This window comes from Agelaius phoeniceus, chromosome 4 (assembly GCF_051311805.1).
Source record: "Agelaius phoeniceus isolate bAgePho1 chromosome 4, bAgePho1.hap1, whole genome shotgun sequence".
NCBI classification, from domain to species: domain Eukaryota; kingdom Metazoa; phylum Chordata; class Aves; order Passeriformes; family Icteridae; genus Agelaius; species Agelaius phoeniceus.
In genome coordinates, this window is record NC_135268.1 from 31,398,265 (window position 1) to 31,415,801 (window position 17,537).

General features: G+C 38.7%; 1 protein-coding gene across 14 annotated transcripts in view; it reads left to right on the plus strand.

Annotated features, from left to right (window-relative positions):
- The first annotated feature begins 3,538 nt into the window (after positions 1–3,538).
- The window catches only part of TRIM2 (tripartite motif containing 2), an 86,340-nt gene continuing 72,341 nt past the window's right edge, over positions 3,539–17,537 (plus strand). For 4 of the 14 annotated variants that reach the window (XM_054632827.2, XM_077177214.1, XM_077177213.1 and 1 more), the window contains exon 1: positions 3,552–3,888. The gene's annotated coding sequence lies outside the window, so the exon portion shown is untranslated. Of the gene's footprint in view, positions 3,889–4,550; positions 4,569–4,698; positions 5,108–17,537 lie in introns of those variants that run through there. The other 10 variants (XM_077177216.1, XM_077177217.1, XM_077177218.1 and 7 more) reach the window with 6 other exon arrangements.

Here is a 17,537-nt window from a genome sequence, read left to right on the forward strand (position 1 = left end):
CAGATGAGGATACCAAGTTCATGGACAGAATTTAATATCTTACCATTCACAGTAGCTAAGTTAGACAGCTCTGTGCTAATGTGCTGGCTTTTGTGGGTGTCATTCCTGTGGATTGCTTAAGCACAGAAATCTTGGCAGAAGGATCTGCAGACTGCAAGGCACCTTGTGGTTAGGAGCTGACACCCCTGCCTGTGCCTCTTTGTGAATCTGTCTCTTCCTTTGTTTACTGCTAAGATTTCTTTTCTTCATCCAAAGCATGTCAATTTAAGTAGATGGGGAGTGGGACTTTTACACTATAATAGGACCATGAGAGAGAAGAGACTGTAGCAATGCAGAAGAGACTGAAAAGCAATGCAAATTTGATGAGCAGTCAGTGCCCTAGAAATATAAGTAACCTGCCTGTGTAAAAGCCTGGGATGGAGTTAACTGAGGTGGTGTGACAACACGAGATTTCCTTTGGAATGAGTGATATAATGTTGTACAAAGGGTTTCTATTGACATTTCTATCTCTCACCAAAGTCATATATAATATTGTGTTGTTAATATATTTTTTCATAAACCTGATGTAATGGTGTGAGAAAAAGATATGGAAAACATAATAAATACTGATGGAATGGGTGAAAGACATTTAAAATAACATTTTAAATAACCACTGAAGGTCTGCCTTTCTCAGCTGTATGTAGACTGTAGTGCTGCTATCATGTTCCATGAGGTGTGCCAAACAATGTGCAGATCATAACAGCTCAATTTTTTTTTTTTTCTGAATCAATTTGCTGAGAGGCCATTTTTGCAGATCTTAGGCTGTCAAGAGAAGCTTGAACTCCTAGAGTGAACTAACTCCCTGTTGGAAGGAAACTAACAGCAAGTTCACAGGTTACAGCTGCATCTTTTTGTGCCTGAGTCCTGCTATGAATGCAGATCTTTCTTTTTTTTAGTCTAACTGCCTTCTCAGCAGTATCTCAGCCAGATCCCTTACAACATGATTGGAGTTTGTGCTAACAAGTGCAAGTGCTGTATGTTAACTTACTGGAAGCGCAGTGGCACTAATAAAATGTCCACTTCTGAGCTGTGTGCCCTGTCCTTTGCCTGAGGAAGCCACAGGTGTCCACGAGTTGGATACTCACAGACTGTCTACATAGACAAGGAGAGGATTCCAAATTCATGTTGCTTCCACACTGTAAGTTGGGTAGATGTTACTTAGCTCAGTCCAGAAGTCATGTAACCATGTTGGCACTGTGCTGTATTTTTCTGTGTTGGAAGATTTGGCACAACTATAAAAAATAGTTGAGCCTTCTCATTCTATGTCAGATGTTTCCTGCTTTTTAAAAAATAAGCTATTAGGTTCATTGCTTTACCTTGTTGTAATATTCATTTCTCAATTTGTCCCTGTTGCTGTCTTTGTGCAATGTACTCTTTGAAGTTCAAGGTTTTACATAGCAAAATGTCATACCTACATGAGTTTAAGTGACAGCTTAGCTCTTTCTAATCTGCTTAAGGAATCTTTTCATTTTATTCCTGAATATATTGACTTTCCTAGAGCCACTAAATATATGTTTCACTAGACATTGTCTAATTATTCTTTAATTTTGTATATAAGATTAATTCAGAAATTGATGCAGATGTTTTGTTGAAAATATTTTCCTTTTTTTTTTTAAATTGTAAAAAGGAAGAGATTGATTATAATGCTTTGTGGTTGTATGTCCTGTGGATAGGACATGAGAGCCCTGGGGTTTAAAAGTGAAAGGCCAGAGAGGCCTGACTCCTGTGTAATGTTTGTCTAGGAATGTGATACTTGATAAATCATAAAATTTTCAGTCATGTAGGTTTTAGACTGTATCCTGCTGATGCTGAACTTCCTCAAACCCAATTGAACACAATGCATCAAATCTTCATTTTTCTGTGTAAAGGAGAGAGAATGTTTAATGCTTTCACATCTTCATACAACCCTTGAGTTTCACAGACGGAAATGTGTGTTTGTGTGCACAGCCTCTGGTAAAATACTGCTCTGTGTGATTGTCAGAGTAAATCTCCTGTATAGGTCAGTTTGGGTGTTAAATGCAATTTTTGGAACAGTTTTCTTCTTTAATTTAAAAGTCCAGGGACTTTTGCCCATTGCAGTGAAACCTCTTTGAGGGATTTTGTATTACAATATGTCCGATCACTTGTGGCACCAGCAAGTTTTTTGTGAAACCCTGGCCTTGAACACCTGTTTGGAGAAGCCACATCCCAAACAACACTTCACCTTCAGGCAGTATGAGTCTCTTTTGTAAAAGTATGTCCACCACACAAGAAAGATAAAGGCTGTGGGCTTTGAAGCAATGCTTCATGCCTGCTTTGTCCCACCTGGAGAGCCTCCTTTGCACTGCAGAATGTAGGAAGGAGGGCCTTGCTTAAGTTTTGGAAAAATGTTCTGTAGGCCAGGTGCTCTCTCTTGTTCATCCTCTGAATAGAAGGAGAGAAGAAAAATCAATCTTCTGTCTATATTAATGTGGTTAATGGTAATAACAGTTGCTAGGCTGACAGGTCAGGAGAGATACCAATCCACTGAGTCACTACACAGATATTGCCAAGGTAGGATTCTAGCAAAGTTTCCCCAACGGTGTTGTTCAAACTGAAATCACTAGTTTTATGTCAAATTGAACTGGTAGCTTTGCCTTCTTAACCATTTGACTTTTGATTAGTATAATCAGGATAAGGGTTATCTGCAAGGGTTGCTGCAGGTAGAGGAGGGATGGGAGACATCTACCTACCTGTTTCACCCAGGTCACAAAACATTGATGTCCTCCCCAGCTAGGCTTGCTGACTTAGAAGGCTCACCCTGCCCAGCCCCATTGCTGGGGCCCTAACATCCCCCTGTCCCTGGTATCATCTGACAGACCTGCCCTGCCCTCCCCACCACGACTGTGCGTCTCTGAGCTGAGAAGAAAGTCATATAAACAGCAGTGTGCCTTCTCTTTTTCTGCTGTACTGCTCGCTACGCCTCACTGACTCACACAGCTCCTTTCAGGCACTTCCTCGAGTTTTGACGTAGTATGATTTCATAGTGTAGGGTAAGTGACTTTGAAGCTGATATTTCAGTTTTGAGTGGGGTGGATGTAAGCAGTATTTGGGCTTACATCATTAAATGAGGTCCTGGTTGCTGGAAGAATAAACATAGAGAGAAAATTTCGAGTCTGCAAGATGCAATATTGATTGCTGCAGTGAGCTGGGATGTCAAGTATATGCTTCCCTTCCTCCTTGCTTCCCACAAGTGCTAAATAATAGACTTGTTTACTGGCATTTGCAAATTATTTTGCCTTTGTGAATGATGCAATGACATGCCCCCTATACTCTCATTTAATTTGTAACATCATTTGGATTTTTTTATCCTACATTTCTAATGCAATTTTTAAATAACTGTATTTCCTGCCCCCCAGACAAATCAGCTCTAATTTTATAATGAGAATTTCAGGGTTAGAATATTTTTAAAAAGAATCTAGGCCATATACATTATGTAAGGTTACCATAGTAACAGTTTCTCCGAGGGGAAAACCGACTGTCCGTAGTTTCCACAGAAACCACTCCCTGCTGAGAAGGTGCCTCCAAGGGAAGTGAAAGGAATATAAATGAGAGAGAGAAAAAGACGCGCACAGATGTCATATGACCTCTGCGGCATCCCTGCACTGTTGCAGATCCAACCGAGCGTTTCTGGGTTTGTTTTCAGTTTGTTGTTTTTGACTGCATGAGTGGCACCTTCTCTTGTCATGTAAAGTCTGGCTGCCCTTCCCTGGCGTGGAACTGGTTTTACAGCTGGAGGTACGGCGATGCTCCACCTTGGCAGTGAACTGACCACAGCAGATACTAAAGTCCAGTGCTCTAGGAACCACTGTGCATGGGAGAATTTAAATGGTAAAAGAGAATTTCCCCTCTTTTTTATTAACTTTTTTTTTGCCTGAAAGAAGTCAGCAAAGACAAACAGGTATGGAAATGCTTCCTTCCAGAGAGAAACAGGAGAGAAGGGAAGCTCAACTAATTTGTCAGTAAATGGTTTTGTTCTTTTGGGGTACAAGCATACACTGCTAGGAAAAATGTATTCTGAAAGGAATAAAAAACCCTCAAGTCCTAGGATTTGTTAACCGATAGGGAAAAAATGGTGAAATGTCTTTAATGTACTTTAATATCACTGGGGCAAGTATGGATTAACATTTCTGAAATCCTTTTGCTCTTTTTTTTTTCACGAGCAGTGTTGATTTGTTTTGGTTTTTTTTCTTCAAAGGCAATAAAACTGTGACATTCATTCAAGGCTTAGTGCAGCCATAACTACAGATTAACGCTCTGGCTACTTCATCCTGTCATCTCTCTGCTGCTTTCTGGGGAAAGCAGGCTGACATGGTTATTAAATCTGGCAGCTGTGTTGTATGCACATGGGAAGCAAGTAGAGCACAGCATATAGAAAATGAGTAGCTTTCAGATAGCAGCCTTCATTTCACTGCTGCAAGACTTGAAAGGCAGCCTAAAAAGCTCTTTCTCTTCTTTGTAATCACCAGTTGCTGGATCAGTGCGCAAATATCACAAATACAGTTGCAAATGTAAGTATTCCTTGCCTGTGTGTTGCTTTCAGATTGCTAATTAAGGTTTCTACCTTAGTCTTCTGCTTGAAAAAGCAGAGAGATGAAAGCTGAAAACATCCTGACAGGGGAAGCTTCTCTGCAGTATTGTTCTGGCTTTCAGTGGAAGAGCTGCTGAGGGAAAGGGATGCTTGAAAGCTTTCCAGAACAAATAGTTTGCAGTTGTGTTTGTTGATTTTGGGGATGTCTGCTTGCTATTTTTTTCTGTGAGGGGAGAAGTCCAGCAAATGCTGGTACTTATAGAGAGATGTTTTTCTGCTTAGATTAGATATACAGCAAGAAAGATACTTCAGCAGGAATAGATAGTTTGTGAGTACATAGAAGAAAAATTTTCCATGGTATTTTTCACCTGGAATCTTTTTTAAAAAAATCCATAAATGCAGACCTGGACTTCTCATTAAGGAACTCAACAGTACCTTATTTTCAGAAGCACAAACAATCATCATAAGGGGCACCAGTAAGTCTGCATCTGACCTGATAAGAACAATGAACATAGCACGGTGAGCAATGCATGTTTTTCACCCATCTCATTCTGTCTGTACATGAAACGATCTTTATCTGCCACAGTGGCATCAAGACAGGATAGTAAGGTGGTTGGGAAGCAGTGGAGCTGAAGGTTTGTCAGTGTTGTGGTGATATTGTAAGGAAGAAAATTGATACTTGTCAGTTTGTTTTTGGTCTCATAGCACTGAAGAAGTAGTATGTTGGTTTTTATTCTCCTTTCTAATTCAAAGCTTCTGTATTGCCATTGTCCTATTGAGTTTATGGCTAATGAATTCTTACTGTGCTGTGCACGGAATCTGCTTCTTGAAAACATCCTGTGATCATGACTAAGTATAAATAGTAGTCAGATAACTACACAAGAAATGCAGGCTGTAGCCCGTTTGTTTCAATTGCTATGTCATGTTTCTTGCTTTATTTACAGTTTTTGTTATTTCCTGGGGACCAGTGGTACTGTCAGTTTTTCATGAGCCATGTGAGAATGCCACTTGCACAGTTAACAGGTGACTGCCATTAAGTGAATAGGGAGAGAATATGTGTGTAGTTTGCTGCAATAGAGGACTAAACATATTCATGGTATAACCTATAATGATGCTGTAACAAAGGTATTTGGTGACTGTTGTGTTTATAAGCTGCTTTTGAAATATTTCAGCCTCATCTTAGACATGTATATGTATAAATGCCTGTCTTCACTGTATCAAGTAAAAGCTGATTTTGAAGCTTCCTTTTCCTTCCTCTTGTCTCCTTTTTCCCCTCATAGACATAAATTCATAGCTTCCCTGAAACTTAGTTGTGAAGATGGTCATTTTTAATGACAGCTGCGGAGCTCAGCTTCCCAAGCCTCAGTGGCAGCCAGCCAGCTGCTGAGACAAGTGGTGACCTTTCAGGACAATGTCTCTCACAAAAATGTCAAAATATTAAAATGGCAGACATTAAATGCCATGTGTGTGGAGAAGGGTAGTCATCTGGCAGGCTTTCAGCTGAAGACAGTTAATCCACTGCTTGTTTGGATTATACGTTGAAAGCCCCTGCCTAAGTCTCTCAAATACAGAGAAATTATTCATATGTGTCCTGAATAATTTCAGAAGTTCTTCTGGGAAGATTTGGGACATGGATGGAAAATTTCAGAGCTGTTTTATTTAAAATCTACTCAGACATCTTCCTGACAGATATCCTGAAAAGAAGGTTTTGGCCTTTAATTTTGCTCTTTATATCATATGCCAGTTTTGCTCCCAAATCTCTTATGTAGAATGTAAATGGATCCTGATGAAGCTTAAGCAAAGTTCATTGATGTGCACAGGATGCTGAAATTCTGATAGCATGTGCACTGACTTTTTAGGCATATGCTCACTGAATATTAAGCAATCCCCTGCAGTTTTTGGTGCTGCAGCCCTGAGCTGAAATCTCATTTGCTACTACATGCATCAATGCTTTGTAACTTTCTCTGAAGGCACTGAGGTGTGAGCGTTCTTGTGCTCGCTGGTGTGTCAGATTCTCAGATACCTTTACCCCTGGTAATAGATCAGTGACACTGATAGGGTACCTCATTGGTGTCAGCCCAGCTGCATAAATATTTCTGGGAGGCGTGAAACCTTGGCCTGTAGGAAAGGCAGGCAGAGTGCATGGCTGATCAGGGAACAAACCTGTTCACCTTGTGGTTGACCTCTCTTGGAGAGTAGGAAGGGGAACACCAGTAACTGCACCAGACCAGTCTTGTCCAGCCGGTTTGCAACTGGCCACAGTTCAAGAGAATTTTCAATATTCTCCTCACAAAGCACAGGGTGAGCTGCCAACATGGATAACCCCTGCAAAGCATTAAATATTTACATTTAATAGTGCCAAATCCATTGCTACTTACCAAGACACCGAAAAGGAAAATAGTTTTTTCCAGTATTTCTTTCCTTTTTTCCTCCTGTTTCAAGGTAGGAGTTCTATGTCACTCCAAGTTTTTTGTCTTACTACAAGCAAGCAGCTGTTTTAAATTTTGTTTTCGTGTTCTTCCCTTCTATTCATAGAGGAAGTGTTTCCTCCCCCCTCTGCTCTTGAAAACTGGGAACACTGCATTCCATGATCACCTTCTCTCTACTGTAGTATAGGAAAGGCTGTGTATCTGTGTTGGTCTTTTCTTTCCAGTCAGTATTCTGTGATCCCTTCTTTCTCCTAATTCCCTACAAGAAGAATTCTGAGGCAAATGAACTAGGTAAGGACAAATTCCCATAAACATCTTACAGTAGTTAACTCCTCCTTCCCTTCCTTTCTCCTTTCCCTTGTCTTCCAAATTTTACTGCTTTCACACAAACATTTCTGTTATTTAAGAATTACTAAGATATAAAAATCTGTTAGGAAGAACAACATTATGCTCATCTAGTTGAGGAATAAAAAGGTAGCTAAGGCATCAGTTAATGTAACTTAACATAGCTCAGATACCTAGGCTGAGTTTTGGATTTTGATTTTCAAATGAGAAGCCACATGTAAGCCCAATCTATTTAATCATCTGATAATGTTAAAGGAAAAAATAAATAGGGATGCTGCTGTTTTCTGTGAGCTTTGCTTGAAGAAAGAAATCTGAGAAAAATAACTGCAGCAGTGGAAATTTCTTTTAAATCAAATTATACAGGACTTGGTTGTTTCCCAAGAACTGTGCAGTGTCAGATTGATTCAGTGCAGTTCATTAAACATCTGTCACTATACCTCATATGAAATTCTGACTTTCATCAATGGCATTATCATTTTATTCTGCATTTATATTATTATTATTCTTTGCTATTTCTGCAGCATCTAGGGATACCAGTTTTTGTTACTGAGCTAGGTATTGTACAGAAACAGAAGGTAATCCTTGCCCCCGGACTGCTTACAAGCTCTATTACAAATAAATTAAAACCTTATTTGCACTCACTTACTACCTTTCTTGTTTGGCTCTTTATCTGCATTCAGAACACTGATGCCGGCACTGTGTTATCTGAACTGGTCTTTAGGATACCAGAATTTGTTTAGACATAGGCTTGAAATTGCATGTAATTAAAATTAAGGAATGACATACACTTACTGTGACCTTTTTTTAAAGCTGTCATACTGGTTCACTTAAAATATCTCCCTTAGGCCGTTAGTATTTAGGTATTAAGTTAATGAATGATATTAATTGAAATTAACTCAACTGACCAAAACATGGCTATAATTACAAAATATTTCTGGACCACCAACGAAGATTTTCCTTAAAATTAAGATGCTATTGCCAATTACTAAGTTAATAAGATTAATGATAAACTTAATTACCAAGGTAATAATATTCATTATTATGTTTAATGAATTATGTTTACTTTTGATTATTTACAGAATCTAAATTTCAATGTTGATTATTCACATGAAATAGCAGCAGCATGACACATGACCATCACACACCAATTGACTCATGGATGATGTACTGTGACTTGAGGTGGACAGTGAGGTTCACAATAGGGGTGAGATGAGAGTCTCACAGATGAGAATCTTCATTTGCATTTTCTGTAAAACCAATTCTCCCCATCATTCTGCTCCTTTTCCATCTTACAAGTAGATTTCAGGAGCAGGTGCACATCTGTTAAAATCACCTGTTCTACTACCTTTTGTTTGAATGATATGGTGTAGGGTACACAGTAGTTTTTATAGTCAAAAAATAGGACTAAACTGCCATCTGAAATCAGTCAGGACAACTCTGTAGTTCACAAAGCCCCATTAAAACACACTATTTCATGCTGAAGGTATTTTATGTGTTCAATTTGTACACTCTTCAGATCATCTTTCACAAAGCAAGGCTGTAGCATGTGAATACAAGCTGTAACTTAACTGAGTAATGTAATCAACATATCTGAGCCCAAAGGCAAATTTATTCTTTCTGGAAATGCGTATCACATAAACCACTATGATTTCTAAGAGACATTTTTATTTTGAGGTGATAAACCTAGTTGTATATGCAGGAATCAAAAATCTGAAGGATCCCAGAGGGCCAAATCGCAGGTCTCAGAAAAGATATTCTACTTTGAATTTCCTAGGATTTTTATATTTCATTTTGAAGTTATAATTTGTGATATCTCTTTTTGCACTGACACCACACTTTAGTGACATATTAAAAATGAAATTTAAATTTATTCTGACAGTGTCACTGTTGTTCCTTCCATAAAGCAGTTGAAAGGATCTACACAAATGCAAGCTAACAAACATGAAGGGATATTTTACTCCTCAAGTTTGAAAGATTATTTGCAAGCATGCAATTAATCATAAATCCAGCTTGATCTGGATGGATAAAACAGTAGTATTTCAATCTGGTTAGTATTTTAAAAGGATTTTGCAGAAATCATTAGGCTAGGAATATTAACATGGGTACCTCTTTCCTTATGAGACAATAATGTGATTCCCAAAGGGATAAACTAGAAGGTCAAAGACAAAACAGTTTATCCCCAGGAATGGTATGGATTACTGTTAAGAGCATTCTGAAATCCTCTCCTGTCATTCATTTATTTCAAAGCATTCCTAAAAGTAATGACCTAATTTTAAAGATAGTAAATCAGAAATAACCAAATCACTAAAGCCTGTTTGTCTTTTTGAAACATGGGTTGTCTTAATTTAAAGGCTTCAGTACTTTTGAGTCTCCTTTACCTATCTAGAGGAGCAATTGAAATTTTTTTTTTCTGTTTTTTGCTATTCTATTTCCCCCCCCACTCTTCAGTGGGAATTGAAAGGCCCTTTTTAGGAAAGCAGAGAGTTTGCAGACTGATCTTGAGCTACCTCTGTTGAATACTTTGTAATCAACCAGCTTCTGTTGTTATTTGGAAGTAGGTTCACTGAAATAAGTGATTTTAGCAGAATGCAGGGTAGATCCTGCTGGATGTCATGGCTACGTTTCTGAAAGAGGAAGTTGACATCAACTCCCTTGGCATTCTGAGTGTTGCCCTACTGACGTACCTGAAATCCATAGGTTGCCATAGCTTTCTTACAGTATGTGTGGCCCTCAGATTTTTAATTAGTCAGTAGTAATTGCTATGTAAAAGTCAGGGTAATTGCTATGTAAAAGTAAAGCAATGAGGCTGAAAATTGATTAAAGAATTAGATAACTAACAGCCAAATTATTTTAGTATGTTTGGAGTTCCCAGGACAATATACTTACTAACCTTTTAGGATGGCCAAGATATAGCCATCCTAAAAGTGAATGCAACTCATACTGCATATTCCCAGGGCAAAATTTTACCCCAAATGGGCTTCCAGCCATCAGTGTCCCTACTAGGTGGATTGGCCAAAGTACTCTTTTTCTCTATGAAATTAATAGTGTATGCTTTAAAATGAGAAATCGAGAATTTGTTCGGCTTTTGTTTTTGAAAACATGTTGAGAGTAAGCATGGTGAAGCTTGTAACATAGATGCCATTGTATAATGCTTATAATGAATAACATGCTATGACATCAGAGGCCTTCTAGGAATCAATAATTATTGATGAGGAAATAAGTAATTATTTTCACTGTAATTATCAGGAGACACGTGATGATTTGCTTTGGTTCTGACCTTGATTGTTGATGCACTGAAATCATATTTGCAGTTAATTACTTCTTTTCCAGAAATGTTCATAGCTTGTTCAGCATCAGAGAGTGTACGTAGGGGAGGACCACCATATAAAATACTTCTGTTTTTTGGGAAGTGTGAGTGTGTCCTTTTGGGGAAACAAAAGGCCTCACCATTGGCTTACAGTAATGCTTTTTAAAATGGTTCTGTGCTTGAAATGGTTTCTGAAAAGTTTTTCTTTGCTTTATTCTTGAAGATGTGAGGGCAGATAGACACATCTGAGTGCAAGTGCTATGGAGAGCGGAAAGCAAAAAACTCTTTTTGATGTTCCTTCATGCTCAGCCAGCTAACTCTAGGAGAAACCAGAGCTGATGTTATGATTTATGGAGCTGGGAAAAAATAGCTTAGATCCTTGAGCACAGAGACCCCACACTACTCTGATCCTATCATATAGAAAGCATTTTCCTGTAAAAATTCTTCCCCTCTGTCACTGAGGAAAGTTTGAGTGTTGTCAGAGCAACAAGTGGTACAACATCACTATGTCATCTGGGATTCTGATGAACTATCTAAATAAAGGTGTTAATACAGTGTCTTTAAAAAGAGATCCCTTCAGCTGATTGCTTTTATCAGATATGGGGATTAAAAGCAGGTATAGGGCTGCCTGTCACTGTCAGGGCAATTCCCTAGGCCAGTGGGTCACTGTCTCTTCACAGGACTCTGTCAATGGATATGTGTACATACCATAGTCCATAGCACTTTGTTTATCTGATTCAGAACAGATGCTCAAATCACACAACTTCCATGAAGGAGGAATTGACAAAGAGTGCAGCTGGGGTGAGGATGGTACAAGAAACTCCATCCATCATTCTCCAAGAGGCACAATGAATGGCTTAATTGTTACTGCTAACAATTGTTGGCCATTTTTATTTGCTATAGCCAAAGTATGATCCCACTAAGAGCCAGCTTGGGGAAATACAGTGACAGGGCAGTCTCTTTGTTCTGTTCACTTGGCATCATTCACTGAATAGATTCCACTGGCTTTATCTGGACCAAGACCTTCTACTATTGCTCACCTGCAAAGCATGCTGCTTGACCATAGTGAGGTCTTGAGCTGGCTACCATAGTTGAAATTAGGAAGGAACAGTGAGGAAATAGTACAGTATGCAATAAAACCAGCAGTATTTCATACTGGGGAGTTTCTGTAAGACAGTATGTCTTCTGAGAATGCTGCCCATGGGAATACTTCTCCTCATACCAGAGTTCCCTTCAGTGCCTTGTGAATTTAGTCTTTCATTGAAGTGGATTGGATGTATGTGGTTTAATATCTTCCTCTATTGCAAGGTTTGTATTTAAGAGATGCTACACAGGCACTAGGAAAGGACAGAAAGCAGGCTGCCTGTATCACCAAAAAATTCATCTCCCAAGTGAGTATGCATTGGGTCACAGTGAGGTTAATGTGCATATTCATGTGATGTTAAAAAAATCATTGTCTGGGTTAAAGCCTCTCCCTATTGTTTAGTATCCTACTGAAAAGCTGAGGATTTTTGTAGTTCTCAAATAAAGACACCTGAATTTTTGTCACAAAAAGTGACCTGATTTTTCTTAATCTGGTTCTCAGAAACAACTCAATTATTTTGGCTGATTTTTTTTTTTTAATGAGGCAAACATCTAGCATGAAAGAATTCATGCTAGACAGTAAAGGCTGTTAGTCTCTTAAAAGCTGAAATAGGGTCACTTAATGGAGAAATATAAAATTACCATGTTTATAGATTATAGTATTAAAATGCACAATCAACAAAAAATTCTGCTCTGGGCAAGCATCATGGTATTCAGTACCTCTGTGTATCAAGGAAGTTCCTAAGTATAGCTGTAACAAGACTTCTTAGAAAAATGCCCCAAATGGTAATTTATTCTGTTAAGGATGATATTTAATATCTCTGTGGGTTCTTCCCCTTCTCAAAAGTGACATTGGAACTTATTGTGGAGTCTGAAATTTCTGTAGAGGAGGAAAGAAGGGAAAGGAAAAAAGACTGGACCATCTTCAGTTGAAATGCTGCTGAGAAGGTTTAACTTTTTTCCTCATTCACAAGTTAAACAGATTTTTGAGACTGCAGACTATTTGCTTTTTAGAATGCATGTGACCTGTATTGTAGACACCAGTGTTCTTGAATCCTCTGGAATATCAAGGGGTTTTAGATGTCATCATATCTATGGATGCCAGTGGGATGAATTCAAGATAAGACTCCTTTCTGGCTGACTTGTATTTTTTTATGTCTTTGACCTGACCTTAAAAGGACCAAGAAATATAGCTTTAAAATAACTGCATGAATCTGAGCAATTGCTGAATTTTAGCAATTGCAATGCAATAATTATTGCCTCCTTCTGTGAGGTCTCTTTCAGCTTGAGCTTAAGTCGGAAAGCAACCAAGAGCAAACAAATCCTTTCAATGCAAGAAGCCTCCTTTAAATGTGCCATGTTGCTGACCTTGACAAGCAGGCAGAAAAGCATGAGTGAATGCACACAAAGTTTCAAGGCCTGCTGTTCATCCAGACCCTGGGTACTGTGCAGTATTACCTCACACAGATTTTGTTCCTTGCATGCAAAATAGAATCACAGTGTGTGAGCTATAATTTAATCCATGTTGTAGCCCGGGTCAGCACAAAGGCTCGGGTGGAGCACTGTGTTGAAGTTGGGCAGCTCTGGCTGTTTTAACAGAATCAGGGGATCCTTGCTCAAGGAATGAGGCAGAATAGAGCAATAAGAAGAATACATGCTGGAGGAAGTGGCACTTTTTTTTTTCCATAAAAAGTTCTGTTAAATAGGAAAAAAACCCCAGACTGACTTGGAACTGATTTCATAATACTAAAAAAATACCATAGTGATGCTGGATGCAGGTTATAGAAATTATAATTTAATTTCATGCTACATATCTTCAGGAAACCCTTACTAATTTGGGTAGCATTGGCATTGCTTTTGCATATACATTTTTATTTATTTACTTGAGCTAGAATATACAATATCTCCAAGCTTCTTTGCTGGCTAGGTAATATTTCAGAAGACTTTCTTCTCCCCAGTTAACATTTGCAAGTAATGTATCTAGAATGTTTTGTTTTCAATTAAAAAATTATGTATTTTGGTTGATTTTATACTCATATTGTATACTCATAATAATAAATAATTAAATTATATGTCCTTTATACTTTCATATTAACTAAAAGCATGTTCTTATGTAGATTTCTCCCTGTAATTTACAGTTGCTATATAAACATACAATCTCATATAAATACTTTCTTATGGAGAATCTGTTTTAAATACGTGTAGAACTCATACAAAAATATGTATTTCTGAAGAGTTTTAGAATTCCATTAATTCCATTTCTTTTCAAATCAGTGAGCAGATATTGACCAGAGCTCCATCCTTTCAGTATGCATTAGTTTTGTAGGTTAGCGTGAATTTTGTCAACCATACAGAAATTTTTTTGGTAGATGCTATCACTCTGAAGTGAGCCATTTGTCTATGGACTTCTTTGTTGTTGTTCTTACCTTTAATTAGAATCTTTGTATGCTCAGTCTGCTGATGTTGTCTGTTATCCATTCTTACCCAGGTTCTTATATGTGTGACTGACTGAAGAATTATTCTAGGATTATTTGACCCCCAGTTCCATTTTGTTAGGCTGCTGTAAAATAGCACGGCATAATTAAATCCAGACGTGGGTGTGGTTTGGTTCTGATTACATGACAGGTTTAGCCTTTTTGCTGCTTGGATCAAGGGGACTTTTATCTTTTAATTGAGTTCTCCTGCATGGCTGAGGTTTGTAGTATCTTTAATATTAAGGTCTTCTTTTCCTCTCCTGCTGCTCAGAATACCTTTATAACAGAGCTTTGCTTGAGAACTAATATGTCCCTGTTTTTTGGTGGGGATAGGTTGTCACAAGGAACTTGACTTGAGAGCGCCTGGAATTCATTAAAATTCCTCTTACTCGCCTGTTATATGAGAGTACTGAAAACTTGGCCTGTTGTGTTTGCTTGCAGGCTTATATAGGACACACCACCTTCTCTTTGGATTTCTGTGTCCAAATGAATGATTCTGACCTTTGTTGTGCCTCTGCAGTTTCAAGCAGTTAAATTATTTCAGTGTTTCCACCTGCTTGGTAGTAACTGACACGCTTTGTCTAGGCTTGCTGGGTAGAAAAGGGAAATAGAAGTAAGTTGGGTATAGCAGTTTTTTGGTACCCCACTCACTCTTATTCAGCAAGAAGGCATAAAATGCATCAGTAGTGTCATACAAGGAGAGGTAAACTCCTGATCCACACTGGGAGAGGGGAGGGACAAGTCACATCTGCACCATTGGACACAGACCACTCTGGCCATTATTCAGGGGGTGTGTATGTGTGAAGGGAGTTAATTCCTTTTAGTTCCTGAATAAATCCGTGGCTGACCTCATTGATGTGACAGTGAAATCAGCAGGAGTTCTCATATGCTTGACAGAAAGGCATGTATTAAAGAGCTTTCTTTGAACCAAGGTCACTGCATCGCTAATCTGAACATTTTTCCTGTGATGGGCAAATCCCTCTTGGTCTCTGAGCATCCTTTGCTCTAGTTGATGCAGGAATTTGGTTCTGTGCCAAAGAAACAAGTGGAATATTTACTGCTGAGTTCACAATGAATAGGGTTTCTTATGGGAGCAGGAACCATAGCTATCTTGAAGGCAGTCTTCTAATTAATGCTGTCTGTTTGTTGTATAACAGCAAGGTCTTCACAAAAGAGTTCTTTTGGAAATTTCCCTTGGGTTCTTCTGTCTGAGCAAGAACACAGCCCACAGAGGGGTGAGAAACTAGAGAGGCGATATTTTTCTTGTGACAAAGGCCATACATAATAAGGAATTTGTCAGTTCCAAAAATACCACTGGAAATGTTTATACTGTTATATAGGAAAGCATTCCTTGGAGACGAGTTTTCTTTAATTTGAAATTAGGATGGATATGTGTGCTGCTGGGTCTGTGGCTCTTTTTTGGCTCTTTGTCAGCATACCTGACACTCTGAACATGGATCTGCTCCAAAGCCAAAGCATCTGTCCTTCTGAAATATTATTTTGGACTCTAAACCTAATCAAAGGGATGTTTCAGCATGATTTGCAAAACCCTTCTAGAAGTGCATGAATGGCCCCATAACAACAGTGGAATTTAAATGTTGAGTCTAGATTAATTCACAGAATTTAACTGAGAAATGCCTGCAGTGTAGTATAGTAAGGCTTAAGGTAGCTTATAGCCAGCTTGAATATATAAGCCAGTTATGGCAGCATGGTGCCCAAGACAGGCTAATTTGCTTTGCTTCTTGACTGAGTTTTCTCCTGCTTTACCAGCATGTACATTAGACAGATATTTCAGATGTAGCTTTGATACTTCTTGCTACCTTGCTGTCACAGATCCGTCTATAAAAACCTTAAGGCTCAAAAACTCTGACTGCCCAAATTCCAGGTGAGATGAGAACTGAGGCCATTGGTCTGCAAATAAGGTAGAGCACAACTGAATGGGAAATGAAGGGCATGTGCAAAGAGTAGTTTGCACTTGAAAGGCCTCCTCTGAACTCTGTGACAATTGAGGCCTGTGAAACATCTTTCACCAGGAAATGGGACACAAAGAAGCTAGGGAGAAAACTTGCTTAGATGGACTTTAAACTTGTAGGTTTACTGTGCTCTACAGTGTCAAAGTTAATCTTTACCCACAGTGCATGCATTTTTGGAGGTACATCTTTTATTAGTGCATTTGTGTTGTGTTTTGAATGAGTGACCTTTGAGGTGGTAGGAAATTTTAAAAAATGCTTATCTTGCCAAAGTAGTTATCCTGTTTATTTGCTTTCGAAGGATATATTTCTTAAGTCAGTAGTGAAAATAACAAGTTTGTATGTCTGAAATGTCTTCAGTGAGAGCCTCAAAGAACTGTAAATGTAGGCACACAGAACTTCTGTGAAATAGGTAAGACATGCTATTACCACATACAAGGGGATATAAAAAAATGAAATCACTGGTGCAGATCTAACTAGAACACCAGTGATAATCATGACAGCTGTTGATGTACATCAGCTGTATAACCTTAGTTTCTTTCCACACAGCTCCTAATGCTAGAATTGTATTTTTAGTTACAGTTACTCTGCTGCTTTTCCACTCCTGTTAAGCAGAGAAGAGGTTTCTTGGTTCAGTGTGGTGTTATTTACACTATTAAGTTGCTGCAGGTATCTCTGTTTGATCTGATCCTTGGTGTGGCATTACTGATGAGGTTGAAGGAACCATTCTGTCTTGAAGACAGGCAGATTCTGGATGGAAAGCTGGCACATTAGGGGGAGATTCCAGCAGTCATTCAGCAGCACAGGAAGGAGTAGTTGTAAGCCTGACCTTTCTGTGTAGGGAGCCATGAAAAGAGGCGCTGACAGCAGTTGTTTCACTTAGTCTATTTGGAGCATAGGGATAGATCCTATAGTCTTTGTGGCTTCCAGGGGTTAGACACATCCCCAGAGTCTCTTCTGGCATTTGCTACACCTCAGGAGGCACTACCAAAGGGTTAAATCATTCCACAGTGTGTCACTTGCTCTCTAATTAGGAAGTGGTCCAAGAGCTCAAAGTTCAAAATGCACATGGTCTGAACTGTGACTAAACCCAAGTTCCCACTGACTGCAGATTCATATGTTAGTGTGGTGCATCTGGGCATGATCTCTTCCCCTTCCCATTTCTGCCTTTTGCTTTCCTTTTTAACAGGAAAGAGACATTTCAGCTACACAGTTTCACTTCTTTTGTCACTATCTGAAGTCTTCCATTACTTGAGCTGGTGTGTTTTCTGGGAATAACTTGTAACCCCCTTTATAACTGAAAGCAGGCCAGTAAAACATGACAAAAACCTCACTCCATTC